Source organism: Sardina pilchardus, chromosome 15 (assembly GCF_963854185.1).
Source record: "Sardina pilchardus chromosome 15, fSarPil1.1, whole genome shotgun sequence".
Lineage (NCBI taxonomy): Eukaryota > Metazoa > Chordata > Actinopteri > Clupeiformes > Clupeidae > Sardina > Sardina pilchardus.
The window spans coordinates 23961706-23965815 of NC_085008.1; the positions used below are offsets into that span (position 1 = coordinate 23961706).

General features: G+C 40.5%; 1 long non-coding RNA gene across 1 annotated transcript; it reads left to right on the forward strand.

The window, feature by feature from the left end:
• Positions 1 to 1411: 1411 nt before the first annotated feature.
• Positions 1412 to 2783, forward strand: LOC134102122 (uncharacterized). Its single transcript, XR_009941480.1, has 3 exons — positions 1412 to 1663; positions 1795 to 1881; positions 2027 to 2783. It is a non-coding gene; the product is annotated as an uncharacterized LOC134102122 (long non-coding RNA).
• Positions 2784 to 4110: the final 1327 nt, after the last annotated feature.

Sequence of the window (4110 nt, forward strand, 5' to 3'; positions counted from 1 at the left end):
CTCAGGCCGAGGGCGCACTCACACTGGCCCACAGGCGCGGCTATTTTTAGCCCGGCTGTGGTCCCCCAATATGCTCTCCTCTGGCCCGCCATGCGAATAAAGTGGGTCTATTTGTGGGGTCGGTGCATGCTGGGTGGCTACAGACTTCCCTCACACCGAGGAACTGCTGCGATGTTCTGATAGCGCCCTCCTCGTACGTGCTGACAGCGCAGGCTGGAGGAAGGAGCTAACATGTGCGCTGGCATTTGTACATTGCAAACAAGTGCTCAGACACACAGCTGGTATGATGCTGTATTTGAGATAGCAAAGTGAGACTGACAATGCTACTGACAAGGTGTACAAATGTGATAATTGGGAAGATTTGCAATCCTTCTATCTTACTTTATCTTATCTTACTTGTGTGATCGTACATATCCATCATTCCGGGAGGTTCCAATACACACATTATCTTGCAAAAATATTTCAGTTTCAGATTTACTGGAAGATTCCTATCACCAGGTGGCATGCTGTTCATTCTTCCTTGTACGGTTGTACTAAAAGGTATTTCTGTCACCAATTAAAGGAAAACGTTGGGCTAAATTTAACATCTCACTGTACAAAAAAAAAAAGAAAAAGATTTTTCCAACAACAAAAACAAAGCTCCTCACCTTTATAATGTCAATGTGCATATTTCTGTGCAGCAAGTGCATGAACAAAAAACAAACTGCCCACAGTGTGCACCAATTAAGAGTGTTCAGTGGAAACAAAAGTAACCACAGCAGTCATTTCAATACGTTAGATCTGCATAGGCATGTAGGCATGTGGCCATAGGCCTGCAGCATGGTGAAGAATGTGGACCGAGAAACACAGACACTTGAATGGCCACAGTTTGGCTTTGCCACACGTAGGCCTACCTGCACAGTCTGAAAATAAATGAATGAACGTCTGGCTCTACCACCCATACACTCAGGCCAATCCAAACTTCTCGATTGTTGCTCCGCGTTGGTGTGGAATGCACTACCAACTCCGACCTCAGTAGGGGCATCCCTCTCTAACATAAAACCTTACGAGGACATTTTATGACAGATGCCAAAGTAAACTTCAGCTTTACCCTTTGGTCACAGTGGAGGCTATTTTGCTCAGTAGCCTTTTGGAGTAGCCAATATTTGGATGCTGCCATAAAAAACATATACAAAAAAATAACACGAAATGATTATCAATAACTGTAGGCCTGTACTAGATGATGCTCACATGATGAACACGGTGCACACAGCATGAGCGGTTGTATTATGATCTGTTGCAGTACTTCTGCGCCATCTGCTGGTTAAACTACAGTCTAGTAGCCTACAGACCTGTAGGGCCACTAGTAGGTCTGACGAAGAGAATGACGTCTTTGCTTCCCCTGGTTACTACCGCCACGCCCCTACAAACACATAACAAGGAAGTTTATAATATTCTTTTTCTGAAAAAATGAAACAGAAAGTAGGCTAATAGATCTGATGTGCATTAACATCACTTTGTTGACGAACTAAATTGCTAACCAGTAACGTGGTAAGCTGTGAAGCCTGACAACTGAACTGAAAAGCTAGAAGGTAGCCACTAAAACTTTATTTGGAAAACCTTTCGTGAGAGACGTCAGCCTACTTTTTAATTTCTACGTTAAGCTACAGCGTCAGATTTACAGGTGGGTAGGCTATTATCAGGCAATTACTTATACAATCTATAGATATAGGCCTACTGTTAAACGGAAAATGTAATATAGGCCTACACGGTGATTGACATGTAGCCTGACTGGGTCTGTTCTCCCGTGGATAGAAATGACAGGGGAAACTAATGGTGCGCCAGAGGGCAGATCCTACCGGGATGCAGTGGTGGCTCACATGCCGCCTCTGCCCGCAGGAGGTAGGTAAGCCTACACGCAGGCTACTTGATTACTTTTAGGCCAGTAGCTCTCATATTTTGATAACAACATTTTGAATTATATTATCTTAGCAGGACACAAGTAGACTAGATTAAACTAAAACTCCTGCTCCATTTATTTGATCAGCACCACCTGAAAACGTACAGCGGTCTAAACTGAAAGCTCGCCTGAGGAATTTGTTGAGCAGACATCCGGATGGCATGCTTCTGGCCCAGCTGAGACGGTCCTGCCCGATCCTGTTCCAACCAGAGGTCCTGGGTTCCTATGTCTCCACCACAGAGATCTTGCACTCGATGGGGGATGTGCTACAGATACGCGGCGTTGGAGTACAGCGCCGCGTCTATCCTTCTTGCAGGAAAGTGGACGAGACCGAATAGACGATAGGCATGATCAATTGGACTAATTGCACCAACATTTTTTAAATCATTCTGCCTAGGAAGAAAAAGAATTGGGTTACCTGGCCTGGCCTGGCCTAAACATATGCAGTGACCAAATAACTGGCACAGATGTGTTAGGATAGATGTAGGTTTTGGCTAGGCCTACAACACCTCAGATATCATGTTGATGATATAACTTTACCAAAGCATTAAAATAAGTAATTGTAAGAATTCAACATGTGGGCTCACTAGCATAAGAGTGACTGTGAAAACATTCCAAATGTAAGCTCTCAATGTAGGCTATACAAATAATTATGCACTTTTTCAACTTTCTATGGTGTTTTTCTACATGCAGTTATCCTTAATTTGGAGAAACAGATTTGTATCAGTAATGCACTTTAATATTGTATTTGCATTTTGTGTTGTCATATATTTAATCTATATTTTTAAATAAGACATTTGATATTTTGTTACCAATTGGCAAGGAATAATAAATGAAGGAAAAACAAAAAAAAGACTTGTAATGTCTGTGTGAGTATATGTATGTACGTACAGAGGTATTCAATTGCTGGCTGCAGCTGGTGTCCTGACAGTACAAAATCTTTGCTCTCCGCCGTCTCCGGACATGAATAGCGATGGTAAATGTCACTGTGCTATAGGTCATGATCTGAGCATCCTCTTGGCTTTTCAGTGCAGTGAAGGGTAAATCTTCTTCCACTAACTAATACACAAGCAAAACTACTAGATGTGTTGTGTAACACATGATGTTGCCACCTGATAGTCAAAGAAAATAAACGTACATTTCCCATGCTTTCTCTAAACCCTACTCCTGCAGTTCATTGTAAATTGCAAGTCCCTTATCCCTCTTAGTGGGCATTAAGTCTTACATGGTCTCCTCTTGGTTACTCTTTCAATGTTTAGCAATTCAAAACATGTCTGAACGGTTTGAAACATCCAGTTCAAGTGTGTGTGTGTGAAATAGAAGTATGTGTGCCCCAGAGTGTCTGTGAAACACCTTTTGTCAATCTCCAACCTCTTGCAGGTTTAAACATCAACCAAATTCTACAACACATAATTTTGCTTTCCTTGAGCAAGTGTTAAGTGAAGTCCACATTTACTATATTGTGAACTTACTGACCCCTTCTCCTGTCCTGACCCGTGTCCTTTAGGGCAGAGCATGATTTCAGCACCACCACCACCACCAAGTGTGCACATGATATATAGATTAGATAGTCTGAGATTATGACTTGGTGCAGTACGTTATCACGATCATTATTAAAGGGCCTCTGTAATCAATAAGGGATACATAGTTTGTTTTTATGCATGTTTTTTTTATATGAACAAACCTTGAGGGTATAAAGTAATATATGACTGGTACTGAATACGAAACACAACAACATGGTTTGCTTTTTCTTTAATTTTTTTGGGTTTTTCTCAGTTTATCCTTTTTTTCCTCCTTTTTCTTTACTATTAGGGTTTTATGGCACTACATAATTCTCATCAGGTGGTATGCTTGTTTTTAAAACAAATTTCTATTCAAAGCCATTTTGTCCATATGCAAGCAAAATATGAATACAGCTACCAAAAATAAAGAGAATACATTTGTAGTCCTTACTTTACACATAAAATAAAAACACTTTTAGACCCCCTGCAAAAACGAGGGTGTTAAAATATTTGACATTTGTATCACAAATCAATGTGATGAGACAGAGAAAGAAATAAAATGTAAAAACTGTACAAAATGATAAAATCCGTTATTTAAAAAGTCTTGTGACCAAATAATGCAAATTCATACTTGATTTTTGTTTTTGTTTTTTGTTTTTTTCTCTCTTA